Source organism: Amphiprion ocellaris, chromosome 2 (assembly GCF_022539595.1).
Source record: "Amphiprion ocellaris isolate individual 3 ecotype Okinawa chromosome 2, ASM2253959v1, whole genome shotgun sequence".
Taxonomy (NCBI): Eukaryota; Metazoa; Chordata; class Actinopteri; family Pomacentridae; genus Amphiprion; species Amphiprion ocellaris.
Genome location: NC_072767.1, coordinates 41,241,950 through 41,255,158, shown reverse-complemented (window position 1 = coordinate 41,255,158; position 13,209 = coordinate 41,241,950). Strand labels below are relative to the sequence as shown.

At 35.8% G+C, this 13,209-nt stretch overlaps 1 long non-coding RNA gene across 1 annotated transcript; it reads right to left on the bottom strand.

Moving 5' to 3' along the window:
• Positions 1-6,433: 6,433 nt before the first annotated feature.
• On the bottom strand, positions 6,434-12,382 carry LOC129350000 (uncharacterized). The gene is made up of 3 exons (XR_008603186.1): positions 11,832-12,382; positions 9,788-9,936; positions 6,434-8,756 (listed from the first exon to the last, which is right to left on the bottom strand). It is a non-coding gene; the product is annotated as an uncharacterized LOC129350000 (long non-coding RNA).
• Positions 12,383-13,209: the final 827 nt, after the last annotated feature.

Here is a 13,209-nt window from a genome sequence, read left to right as displayed (position 1 = left end):
TTCATGATGATTTTTTTTTCAAAGAAAACCTTTCTGGAGTGTTTTTCATGGCCTCCTTTACATTATTTCATCATATGGCACGTTTTTACAACATGTTGAAAAATCGCATTTTTTCTTCGACATAGTATACTATGGCGGTTTTTTTTTCGCCAAAATTCATGATTTTTTTTAAAGAAAACGTTACCATAGTGTTTTTCATGGCCTGCTTTACATTATTTCATCATGTTGCACGTTTTTACATGTTGAAAAGTCGCATTTTTTTTGACATAGTATAGTAAGGCGTTTTTTTTCGCCAAAATTCATGATGATTTTTTTTTTCAAAGAAAACCTTTCTGGAGTGTTTTTCACAGCCCCCTTTACATTATTTCATCCTATGGCACGTTTTTACAACATGTTGAAATATCTCATTTTTTTTCGACATAGTATACTATGGTGTTTTTTTTGTGCCAAAATTCATGATGATTTTTTTTCAAAGAAAACCTTACCATAGTGTTTTTAACGGCCTCTTTTACATTATTTCATCATGTTGCACGTTTTTACATGTTAAAAAATCGTATATTTTGTTGACATAGTATACTATGGCGTTTTTTTTCGCCAAAATTCATGATGATGTTTTTTCAAAGAAAACCTTTCTGGAGTGTTTTTCACGGCCTACTTTACATTATTTCATCATATGACACGTTTTTACAACATGTTGAAAAATCGCATTTTTTTGTCGACATAGTATACTGAGACTTTTTTTGTGCCAAAATTCACGATGATTTTTTTTCAAAGAAAACCTTACCATAGTGTTTTTCACGGCCTCTTTTACATTATTTGATCATATGGCACGTTTTTACATGTTGAAAAATCGCATTTTATTTGACATAGTATACGATGGCATTTTTTTTCGCCAAAATTCATGATGATTTTTTTCAAAGAAAACCTTACCATAGTGTTGTTCACGGCCTCCTTTACATTATTTGATCATATGGCACATTTTCACAACATGTTGAAAAATCGCATTTTTTTGTCGACATAGTATACTGAGACTTTTTTTGCGCCAAAATTCATGATGATTTTTTCTTTCAAAGAAAACCTTTCTGGAGTGTTTTTCACGGCCTACTTTACATTATTTTATTATATGGCACATGTTTACAACATGTTGAGAAATTCCATATTTTTTTCGACATAGTATAGTAAGGCGTTTTTTTGCACCAAAATTCATGATGATTTTTTTCAAAGAAAACCTCTCTGGAGTGTTTTTCATGGCCTATTTTACATTATTTCCTCATATGGCACGTATTTGTAAAAGGTTGAAAAATCGCATATTTTTTTCGACATAGTATAGTATGGCGTTTTTTTTGCGGCAAAATTCATGATTTTTTTTCCAAAGAAAACCTTACCATAGTGTTTTTCACGGCCTACTTTACATTATTACTGTATTTACTCATTATTACTCACCTTTTATTCTTTTCTTATGCCTGATTTGATTTCAAAATGTTTTGTCTTTTTAGTGTTTAATTGTTGTTTTTTTAAACGTTTTATTGGCTTGTTTGAAAAATTTCCTTTTCTTTACCAACGTTTAATTTTTTGATTAAATCTTTAAGGTTTTTCTTTTTAAATGTTTTACCACCTTTTAATGTTGAATTTTCTTTTTAAATGCTTCATTGTACTTTCTATTTAATTCCTATTTAAAGTTTTATTGTCTTTAAGAATTAATTTTCTCATTAAAATTTAATTTTTTAATTAAATGTCTTTTTAAAGGTTTAATCTAAGTAAATGTTTTTTGAAATGTTTAATATTCTTAATTTTAATTGTAGTTTTTAATGAATTAATTATCTAAAATATTTCATCTTTAATGTTAAATATTTTTGTTTAAAACATTTTGTTTAATTTTATAATTACATGTTTTGTATCTTTTGTTTAATTATCTAATTAAATATTTTGTCTGTTTTATAATTTAACTGTATTTAATGTTTAATTTTCTTTTTAAAAATTTTATCGTATTAAATGCTTTTTTCCTTTGATTTAATTGCTTTTTTAAATGTAGTGTGTTTCTTTAATCTTTTTTTCTGTCAAGATTTTAACCCCAACCTTAAAAATGAAATAAATCCTTAAATCACAATGAAAATAGTTCTTTTGTCACAATCATGAGTTGATAAATTATTCAGTTTATCAATTCAACTTTATTTGTTTAGCACCTGTCACACAGATGACAAAACTAAACAAGCAAAGAGAAAAAAAACTATGATTAAAACTCAAAAACATATTTAAAAAAAAAAAAGATTTAACATGGTAATGAAATGTGTTGTGTCCAGGGGATGGAGGGAGTTTATTGAAGTCTTCTTGGGCTCACATGGGAAATCATTTAAAATATAAACTTGATATTCAGTCTAAGGAAGCTGGGAACTGCAGAGCAACAGAAGAACCAACAATATCTCCTGTTTTCTCCTTTAATGAATCGACTCTTCTTGTGCTTTCAGACCAAAGAACAACAGACTCTTCACAACCTGCTCAAACTCTTCGTACAGGACCTCACCACACGGGTCAAGAAGGTTCACATTTTGGACAACATACTAAACAATGACGTTTTTTTTCCATATTTTGGACGACATACTAAACTATGACTTTTTTGTGACATTTTGGATGACATACTAAACTATGACGTTTTAGTCAAATTTTAGTCATCTTCAGGAGAGGATATCCCCTCATCTGTCATCATTCATCTCTAAAATATTCTTTAAGAACATACACATAAAAATTAAATAACAACAATAAAAGTTTTACTGGTATAAATATGTGGACAAAATTATTGGTACCCCTTGGTTAATGAAAGAAAAACCCACAATGGTCACAGAAATAATTTTAATCTGACAAAAGTAATAATAAATAAAAATTCTATGGAAATTAACCAATGGAAATCAGACATTGCTTTTGAACCATGGTTCAACAGAATTATTTTAACAAATAAACTCATGAAACAGACCTGGACAAAAATGATACCCTTAACTTAATAATTTATTGCACAACCTTTTGAGGCAATCACTGCAATCAAACCATTTCTGTAACTGTAAGAAAAGAAAAGAAAAAAGACAAAAACTAATATTTTCAGCTGAACTAAATACAGACTTTGTGATTTTTCTGCTCACATGTTGTGTTGTTGGAAACTTCCTCTTTCAAATAAATATCCTCCTAACCCCCTGGAAACCAGCGTTTGTCCTGTTTTTGTGTTGCTCCTCTGCGACTCTAGACAGCCGGGTCCTAATGTTTTTTGAGCAACACACCATACTATGACGTTTTTACAATGAGGGTTCTACTATGGAACAAGTTTGATATGTTCAGGTGTTCTTTGTGTGAAAACGCAGAGACTTCAGGTATCAGAAGGTGGTTTTCAACTTTCTTTGTTAACCTTCTGCTTCAACTTTAAACTAAATTTCCTTCACTAACTCAGCCCTCTGGACTTCCAGTAAGCTGTGTTCCTATTGGCTGTCCAGGTGGCTGCTTGGTGTTATCAGGAACACCTGAGCAGCTCAGTGTCTTCCTGCTTTGTTTAGCTGCAGACAAACATTTCCTCTGTTTCTCTTCACCAGTGAACTGGGTTTGGCTCCGTTGCTTTAATTTGTTCTTTAGGCGTTGGCTTGCAGCTTCCAGCAGTAAAATCGTCTTTAATGTGTTTCTTGGTGTGTTTTAGGGCTTTGTACTGGATAGTTGTCTTGGTAAATGTGGTTCTTTAGCCACAGTTAGCACATGGTGCTAATGTGTGCAGTGATTAGTGGATTTGGTACAGCTGAGTTGTGTCTTTATCTTGGCTGTAGTGAGTCTTCAGAGGTTTTTGGTCAGACACATTCTGTATTCTTGTTTGAGAACCAGCGTTGGTTGTCCAGAAGGTAAGAGTTCCTGTCCTGATTCTCTGTTCTCAGAGGTTCTCTGGTAGGCTGCAGGAGACTTTAGTGTTTGGGTTGTGCTAGTTTGGTTTTTGTACAGTTTCATTTGGACGACTATCTTGAGGCCCCTCCATGTGGTTTAGTGAGGTTTTCTGGAACAGTTCTACAAAGCAACCTGCAGCAGAAGAGACTTTGAGAGTTTTTAGGAAGTTCTGGAGAGCAGACTTTAGAGCAGCAGAAACATTTGTCAGCAGTTTGAGCAGGAGAAGGTGAGCTTCAGAGTAGAAATGAGATGGAAACCTTCTTGACCCGTGTGGTGAGGTCCTGTACCAAGAGTTTGAGCAGGCTGTGAAGAGTCTGTAGTTCTTTGGTCTGAAAGCACAAGAAGAGTCGACTCATTAAATGAGAAAACAGGAGATATTGTTGCTTCTTCTGTCGCTCTGCAGTTTCCTTAGACTGAATATCAAGTTTATATTTTAAATGATTTCCCATGTGAGCCCAAGAAGACTTCAATAAACTCCCTCCATCCCCTGGACACAACAGATTTTATCACCATGTTAAATCTTTTTTTTTTTTTTTTTTTTTAATGTTTTTGAGTTTTAATCATAGTTTTAGCAGTTTTTTCTCTTTGCTTGTTTAGTTTTGTCAAGGTGCTAAACAAATAAAGTTCAATTGATAAAGTGAATAACTGCCTAACTCATGATTGTGACAACAGAACTATTTTCATTGTGATTTAAGGGTTTGTTTCACTTTTAAGGTTGGGGTTAAAATCTTGACAGAAAAAAAGATTAAAGAAATAAACTACAGTAAAAAAGCAATTAAATCAGAGGAAAAAAGCATTTAATACAATAAAACTTTTTAAAAGAAAATTAAACATTAAATACAATTAAATTATATTAAACAGATAAAATATTTAATTAAATAAACAGATGATATAAAACATGTAAATATGAAATTAAACAAATTTTTAAACAAAAATATTAAACATGAAAGATTAAATATTTTAGATAATTAAACGTTTAAAAAATACAAGACATTTAATTAGACTATTAAACCTTTAAGAAGACAAAACATTTAATTAAAAAATTTAATGTTTAATTAGAAAATTAAATCTTAAAGACAATAAAATTTTAAATAAGAATTAAACAGAAAATACAATGAAGAATTTAAAAAGAAAATTAAACATTACAAGGTGGTAAAACATTTAAAAAGAAAAACCTTAAAGATTTAATCAAAAAATTAAACATTGGGAAAGAAAAGGAAAATTTTCAAACAAGCTGATAAAACATTTGAAGAAACCAAAATTAAACAAAAAGACAAAACATTTGGAAATCAAATCAGACATTAGAAAAGAATAAAAGGTGAAAAAAGAGCAAAACTAAACATTTAAGAAGAATCAAACTAAAGACAAAACATTTGAAAAGACACCAGTTAAACTTTAGAAGATCAAATTAAACAGAAGAGAGAATAAAAAGGATGAAAAAGAGCAAATACAGATAAAGATCTTAAAGCGTTTTCTAGTCTGAAATGAAAACATCAAGTTGTTTCTTCAAACATTTCCTCTTTCTATGTTCTTGGTTTGATTGTGGACAGATTTACTAAGACCTCATTTCAGAAAACTGCTTTCCAGATAAAGTCTACTAGTAGTTGAAGGCATTGATCAAACTAATGTTACCTTCTGATCTCCACAAACTTTACTGTTCAGTGAAGAGAATCAAAGTTTGTTGAGGATTTCTAAAAAACCCACAGGTGAAGGTCTGAGAAGAACTCAGATGGATGGTCTAAATATGAAATCAAGACTCATGGTCACAAGTTTTAAGGCTTCTGTTAACCAGAAAGTTCAAACTAACAGAGAAGTACTGAGAAACTTTTGGGATTTCAGTCCTTGGACTGTCTAAAGGTTCAAACTAACAGAGAACTACTCAGGAACTTCGAAGATATCAGTCCTTGGACTGTCTGAAAGTTCAATCTAACAGAGAACTACTGTGGGACTTAGAAAATTTCAGCCCTCAGACTGTGTGAAAGCTCAGGTCCTGAGGACTCGGGAGGTGTGGAGGCTTGGAAAGTCTTGGAACTGAGGGTTCAACCCTCCAGCACAAAGGCTGAAGTCCAACCTCCTGCGAAAAACGGTCGAGTCGAGAAAAACTTGAAAATGACAAAAAATAGATGATAAATGCGCAAAAAAAAGAAGAATTAGTATCTGAGCGAGTAGCTCAGGGGGATAAGAGGATGGACTACCAAGCGGAAGGTCGCAGGTTCAAGACCCACCACTGGCACTTTTCTTTCTTTGTCTTTGCCAGGATTTTGAGAAAAACTTAAGAAGGGTCTGGTCTTGAACCAGCGACCTGCAGCTCCACAGGCAAATCCTTAACTCACTGAGCTACAGATCAGATGAAAAGAAATAATTTCGTCGTCCCTTTGACATCGTAGTTCCTCAAGTGGCCACATGGGTGGAGCCGAGGCGGAGTCTGGGTGGAGTCAGGGCGGAGAGTGGGCAGGGAGGTGGGTGGCGGCCTCCCCCCTCTACTCCCCCACCACCCACCACACCTTCCCCCGCCCCACGAGTTCTTCGAGTCGCCACGAGTTCTTCGAGTCTCCACAGGTTTTCCCCAGTTTCTGGAGTTTCCACCAGGTCGGAGGCAGGACAAGTTGTCATGAAGAGGTGTTGAAGTTGGCCAGGATGGACTGAATTTTTACAGTGACTAGAAGGAAGACCACTAGAAGAGCAGGTCTTTAACCACCATCCAGAAAATCCACGGAGTTGGTCAACTTTTATCAACCTCCATCCACATGTTCAACTTCATATCTTTCAGATTTTTAGCACCACAAACCTTTAGTATCACACTTTATTATCATTTATTAGGACTTTAATGGAATCCACCAGCAGATTTAATTTTTGTTGACAAACTTTATTCTTGTCGTCGTGGGAGTGCAGTATTTAAAACTCTTCCTTCTATTTGACCTCATGTTTATTAGTTTTAGTGAAGAAACTTATTTTAATTGTCCATTAGTCTCTTAAAAACCAAATAATAAATTGGATTAGTCAAGAGGTTGAAATTTCTTACTTTGTCATATTTTAAATATGACAAAAAAATATAAAAATAAAGCGTCTTGAGACAATTTGACCTGTAATTGGCGTTTTATAAATAAAATTGAATTAAAACTGTATGTATCTTGTAATGTTGGAGTAATTCAGCCATATATGTTGGAAAACACATTTTCTTTGTCCATTAATCTGTTGATTGTTTTCTCCACTAATACATTTCTTGTTTTGGTTTATAAAATGTCAAACCCAAATATATTCAGTTTACTGTCATAAAAACCAAACAGATTTACATTCATGATGCAGGAATCAGGCAGTTTTTCACTTTTTATCTTAGTTTAGTCAGAAAGATAGTTGATAATGTGTGAATTGTTGCAGCTTGTGAGCCATAAAAGGTTTTAATCTTTGGGGCCGAGTGTCAGAAAACATTTAGAAACCAACATCAACAAAACACTCAACAAAGATTTGAACATCATTAAAGGGAAACCCAACGTTTGCATGACAATGTCTAATTAAAGGACATTTATTTCCAACGTAAATGTGTGATATTCATCCTCTAGAGCTTTCTCTTCACATCGTCTTCCACCTGGACTGGTTTGGTCGGGATCAAGTGCAACAAACATTTGAAAAACTGCACTTTAACATCAATGAATGACACTGAAGTTTAATCTCTACATAAATGAGACTGAGTCTGGATGTGCTGCTCTGTCATTAACTCCTAAGTTTAGGGAAAGTTCAAACAAAAGAGGACAGTTCAGATCAGACTTGAGAATGAGCTAATTTTGAACAAACATCTCAGACTTTCTGAGCTTTAGCACCTCTAGCAAGATAATTTAACAAGCAACTCAAGAGATCCAGAAGTTGGAGAGTTAGCTTTAGCTGAGCCAAAGAACATGTGTGATGCTAACCTAGCAAACATTTCAGACTTTCCTCTGTGAATTCTGAGAAATAATTTCCTATTTAATGACAGAGCTACGCATCTTAACTCAGTCTCATTAAAACGGACTCTAATTCAGTGTCATCCATCCATATTAAAGTGCAGTTACCCAAAATGTTTGTTGCATGAGCTCCAACAAAACCTGTCCAGGTAGAAGGCCACTTTGACAAACAGGAAGTGGAAGATTCCAAGCAGATTTATAGAAGGGGAAACCGGACTGTACTAAGTGTGGTCCAGTATAGAGGGGTGTTTTGTGGGTTTTTAAGGCTGATAATGATTATTAGTGAGACATTTGGAGTAGATATTCATTTGCAGTAAATGAAAGGATTTAAAATCTTGGAGTTAAACTTAGAAGAACACAAACTCTAACAGAAAACTTTGTTGATACTTTTTTGTTTTGTTTACAGATGTTAAGTTAACGGAGTTTTATTTGTGACGTATAACCAATCAAATCACTCCAGAAGGCAGAGCGACCGCAGGTAGATAAAGGTTCAGAGCCAAAGTAGCGCCATTTCTAAATGTATTTATTACAGTAAATCAGTAAAAAATACTGATAATCAGTAAATCAGTCAGCCCACAATTACTACAATTCTACAGTGGATGTGTCTTTTATACAGTATATGATGTATACACTATGTTTATTTCTTCCTCTGTTGTTTTCTGGATTGTACTCAGCTGCATGCCTTCGTCCACCAGGCCTCCGTTGACTCGTCCCGCCTGCCGTCTCTGGAGCTGAAGCTGGATTGGAACAGACCAAAGTACAGTCCAATCACGATGCCAGCTGCCTCTCAAAAGGCTCCTTCATCTGGCAGGTGGCAGCACTTCTTCTGAGGGGAAGCTGAACTGGCCTGGCAGAACTTTGGAGATGTATTCCAGTGGTTGGTGGATGTGTGGGGAGATAGAGAGGGACCTTTGAATTGTTCACAAAGGAAAACAGGGAACCCATTGGTAGTTTTAGTTTAGGGTGCTGCTGCAGTGTGTTTTTGGGTTTTAAGAGGTGAACAGGAAGAGTTTTTTTTCCTATTGATTATCTTTTACTTTGTTCCTGGTTGGAATGCCCATCAATGTCAACGTGAAGTTCACTTTTAGTTCTGTTGATTTTTATTTTACTAACACCCATTTGTTTTAACCCCCTCACATGTTGTGTTGTTGTAAACTTACTCTTTCAAATAAATACTCATCTAACCCTCTGGAAACCAGCGTTTAGACTGTTTTTGTGTTGCTCCTCACCTACTTCAAACAGCCGGGACATAACAATGTTTTGTGGACTGAAGGCTAAACTATGACGTTTTTAGAGCGACATGCTATACTATGATGTTTGTTGGACGACATGCTAAACTATGACATTTTTACAGCGACATGCTACATTATGACAATTTTAGAGCGACATGCTATACTATGACACTTGTTGGGCGACACGCTATACTATAGGCTTTTATAATTGACACATTACTGTGACTTTTTTTGTTTTATTTTTTTTTGGTTGTTTTTTTAGCAACATATAAGAATTTGAACTGTTTTAAAAATTACTATACTTTTACTTGTGCAATGAAATATTATTCTATGGCATTTTTTAGACGACATATTATACTCTGATGCTTTCTTGAAAAACATACTATTTTGACAATATACTGCACTATGACATTTTTTGAACCACATATCATACAAGACAATTTTAGGCAACATCCTATCATTTTGCGTTTTTTGAACCACATAATAATCTATGGGGCTTTTTTGCCAACATGCTATACGATGAACTACAGGCCATACTATGTTATTCTTGAGTAAAGCATACTATACTTTGACATTTTCTGAACTACATCCTATACTATGGCGTTATACACAGAGTGCTTTGGTTACATGTTGATTTATAATCTAGATTTTTTTCTGTTTTTTGACGGGATTACCACAGACCTGACTGTGAACACCGTCGACACCCACCTCAGGGAGACGCTGCCTAAGATCTCAAGGCTGCTTGGTCGTGGTCTTTCTGGTCCTGCTCCAGAACGCCTTCATCAACTACGTCTTCTTTTGAAGAGGCCCTCAGATGCTGCAATCTCTGACCTTCAGGAGGAACTGCTACTTTCACTCTGTAATGAGACGGCGGTTATTTTAAAGACCCAGCTCCTGGCGGCTTTGAGTGAAAGTTTAACATCCATCAAAACAGAACTACAGACAGTTAAATCTGAGCTGTCGGTCAGTATTTCAAACATCAAGTCCGACCCGGCTGCCCTAAAGCACGCTGTGGGTGAAACGAAAACTTCACTCTTCACGTCACCAACAACGTCGTCACACTCCAAAGCAGAGCACCTGTGTGCTGAACTTTTAAAAGTGGACTATAAATGTGAAGAATGTGAGCAGCAGCAGCCTGTGAGCAGCGGAACAGATGTGATCAGAAAGAAGTCATTTTCTTTTTGCTTTTCTTTCTGGTTGACTTGATGCTGTCAGATGCAGATGTTGGAGCTGATTCTGATCTTTCAGGATAAAAAGCTGCTTTTCCTTCACAGACTTTTCAGGAAATTATTCTCTCAGGTTTTCTCTGCTATTTATATTTTTATTATCTGTGATTATTTCATTATTGTAAAATAAAGTTTGAGGCATAAAGACTCATTTAGTTATTTTATTCCTGCAATCTTTGACGTAGCAGAACTAAACTTCCATTTTCCTTCTTGTACTTCTGATACTAGAACTAAACGTATCTTCAACACGGATCATCTGCTTTTAATGAATCAGCAGCAACATCACAATGACAAATGAGACAATTTTCAACAAATTCATGAAACTGATGTCATTAAAACTATCAGAGTCTGTTTTAGTGTCAAATTAAAGCTGATTACTGACAACTACAACATTAACGTTACTGTTTTAATCACATTTAAGTTTCCTGAACGTTACATTAACGTCAACCAGCCACAGTTTTATGAACTTAATGAACCACATTACAGGAACACAACACACCAGCTGCTGAGAGGAAACAACACAAACATCGTTAGCTTGATGCTACATTTAGCTGCTAATCAGGACTGGTCAGCTAGCTCGGTTAGCATCGCTAATTCACATTAAAGCTAATATTCACTGGATGCTAACTCTCTTCTCTGGTCAACACACACGAATAAACTCCACCAACTCCTGGAGTTCACTGCTCACATTATATCTGACTCTGAAGTTGAACATAAAGTTCATTAAAACCGTGACCGATCATTGCAATTATATTATAATAATATCACTTTAAATACAGATAATTGAAAAGAAAAAAACTGGCTCTGAAATACTCAATGAACTGATACATCATCTTGTGTTAAACTGAATAATTCTTAATAATATAAAATGGAACTGACTGAGCTGTATTAATTAAATCCAGATATTTCAAATTGAAAGAAACACAACATGGACTGAAAGATTTCAGTCAATTAAACCTTAAATTCATTTACCTAAGAAAACCATCCTTTAATGTCTTACCTTAAAATGACCTACATTTTTTAAAAATATAGCTGTAAAATAAAATTTTCACACTAAAGATGAATCACTGACGAACATTTAATTGCTCAGCAGATATTCAGGACTACTGACAACACAGAACCTTAACCTCACTGTTTTAATCACATATAGGTTTTCTAAACGTTACATTAATGTGAACCAGCATCTCCATGAACAGTTTTATCAACTAAATGTAACACATTACAGTAAGACAACACACTTCAGCTGTTTACATGAAACTCAACACAAACATCGTTAGCTTAATGCTACGTTAGCTTAATGCTACGTAAGCTTTAATCATGCTACGACTGAGCAGCTACCTCGGTTAGCATCACTAATTCACATCAAAACTAATATTTACCAGATGCTAACTCTCTTCTCTGGTCAACACACACAGAAATAAACTCCACCAACATCTGGAGTGCATGGCACACATTATATCTGACACTAAAGCTGCATATAAAGTGCAGTAAAAGCGGCACCGATACGAAAATAAACATTAACTTACTGAACTATCAGAGTCCTTTCAGTGTCTGCTGCTAGAATCACCTGAAGGCAGAAAACTGGTTAAAACAAGCCAACGGGCAGGAAAACTGTCTGTGGAAAAGGTTCTGCTGCTCCACCGATAAATAAACCAACAGTTATTATATCAGAATTAATCCAAACGAGGAGAGCAGAGTCTCTGCTGCTTCCTCCATAGGACCTGTCAATCATTCCAGACCAGACTGTCAATCAAGTAGTCCCGCCCCCTGGCTTTGCAAAACTTTAACGCTCTATAAAAAAATCAATATTGATTTATTTTAAGATCGGCCACCTGATCTCTCATTTTGACCATGAAAACTAACGAAAAAAAATATATCCAGTCTATGCACTGTACTCTGTTTGGCTCCACACTTGCTGATGACCACTTCCGGTCTCAGAAAATAAAAAACGGACCTTTTTCGTTTCTGTCTCTTACTGATTTTACTTTTTTGTTATTCTAAGTATAAAATGAAAATCAAAGCATTTTTAAAATTTCGTATATCCCTTTTTGATCATGAAAAGGAAAAACGCCTTGTATTTCAATTTTAATTTTTGTATTTTAAAACGAAAATCAAATAACCAGTCGTTTTTTGTTTTTCAATACCCGTTTCAGAACGGAAAATCCAATTACAAAAATATACAAGGACTGTTCTTCTGTGTATACCGATTCCTCTGGCATTTTACAAACACACTGACAATGTGCTGCTGTTCTTTTCAAGTGGATAGATTCATCTTTTCTTCGAGCATAAAAGTGCCTTTTGGCTCAGTTTCTGCCTGTTTTCCTGCCTGTTTTTCTGTCTGTCACAGCCTGTCAAACACGTGTGGCGGTGGATGAATCGGGGGAGGCGCTGAGGGAGAGTACAGGAGGAAGGAGCGAGTGGGGCGGCGGGGAGGAGGCAGGGGGGATTTAGCGTGGCCTGTCGGAGGGCTAATTCCTGTGCTGGCGTTGGAGCTCTTCAGCTCCGCCGTGGCTCAGATATTCAGATTTGGGCTGGGCTGCCATGTGGGCTCGGAGATACTCTGCAGCCGGCTCCTCCCCCGCTCTATTCAGGGCCCGCGAAGAGCCTTGGGATGGCGTTAAAAAAGGAGATTAAGTTTCCTCCAGAGAGTAAAGCTCCTTAAGGGGGTATCTGCGTGCCTCTCAGCCGCCTGGTCAGTGAAGGATGCGTGAGGGGGGCCTCGCCATGAACTCCGCCGAGACAGTGGAGGGTGGAGGAAGGTTGTGAGGAGCCGAGGGGGAGGCTGACCTGACTCCCACCCCATGACTGGCTCCACCCTGACCCCCAAATACCAGCTCAAGTGTCGATATCAAACCAGATTTGGGTGCTTGCAGAAAGAACCCCCCTGATAAACGATGGTATCAC